Source organism: Psammomys obesus, unplaced genomic scaffold (assembly GCF_907164565.1).
Source record: "Psammomys obesus unplaced genomic scaffold, mPsaObe1.curated_primary_1811, whole genome shotgun sequence".
Lineage (NCBI taxonomy): Eukaryota > Metazoa > Chordata > Mammalia > Rodentia > Muridae > Psammomys > Psammomys obesus.
This window is the reverse complement of record NW_026592510.1, coordinates 4,940,110-4,941,292: the sequence shown is the minus strand read 5'-3', so window position 1 is coordinate 4,941,292 and position 1,183 is coordinate 4,940,110. Positions and strand designations below refer to the sequence as shown.

The 1,183-nt window shown below is 36.9% G+C and overlaps 1 protein-coding gene across 2 annotated transcripts in view; it reads right to left on the bottom strand.

Moving 5' to 3' along the window:
• The window catches only part of Rnls (renalase, FAD dependent amine oxidase), a 230,252-nt gene that overhangs the window by 57,186 nt on the left and 171,883 nt on the right, over nt 1-1,183 (bottom strand). The window lies entirely within an intron of this gene.

Sequence of the window (1,183 nt, the reverse complement as noted above, 5' to 3'; positions counted from 1 at the left end):
CACACACACACACACACACACACACACACACACACACACACACACACTAGTAGCTAGAATTGGCACATAAGAGAGAACATATGCTATGATGTTCTACTTACTACAAGCCTAAAGCAGTGGAAGACCCTGGACTGACACCTTAGGAACCACCAGGCAGAGTCAAGCTTTCTTCCTTTTAAGTTGATCTTTCAGGTATTTGTCATAGTGATAAAAATACTGGCCAGTATAGGTTTCAATCTAGGAATATTTTTCACAATTTTATTTTGTGCTCGGGATTGGACCTAGGGCTTTGAATATGTTAGACAAATCTCTACCACTGAGAGGTATACTATGTCTCCAATTTATCACTCTAGGAAATAGATCATTTGTTTATAGCACATCATTAAATGACCTCATGTTGTTTAAACATGTCTATTTTTTCTGTTATGTACCACTGAATATATAGCTGATATATATATATATATACTATCTTACAAAGTAATACACAAATGATAATGTCTAATTCATGGTATACAACTTAAGAAGATCAGGATTATTTTCATTTCCTCAGAACAAAGCAGCCATAGAGTTGAGAAGGTTACATGTAACGGCTAATGTCCATGGCTGCTATAGAGCATTTCATGAACTGCTGATCATACATAGATGTGGTATCACGTTAACAGAAGCAGCACAGCCCTTTGGGAGTTTTAAGTTATAAAAGAAATACTTTTCTTAGATTGTGTGCTTTGATAGAAAAAAACACACTCCAGCCTAGGCCCCTCATAAAATTCTGGCAAGCCAAGAGATATTAGCTGGTGATTTTATCAGGCAAGACTTCCAACTAATGGACTGATGAAAGCATCATTGCACAGTAAAGCACGGTAACAGACTCAACCATGATTCCTCTTGTGAGTTTCGTCATCTTAGATCATTGCAGTTTATTTATGAAAGGCTTTATCTTAGATATCACCACAATCCTACAGATTCGACTACACACTCATTTTTCTTTTCTGAAATGAATCAGTTACTTTTTCTTGTGATTCAATCTCTCTTTCTTTCTGACTTCCTTCCTTCTTTTTGCTTCTTTTTTTTATTCTTTTTTCTTCCTCTCTCCCTTCCTTCCTTCTTTTCTTCTGGGCATTTGCATACATGTGCACGTGTGTGTGTGTGTGTGTGTGTGTGTGTGTGTGTGTGTGTGTGTGTG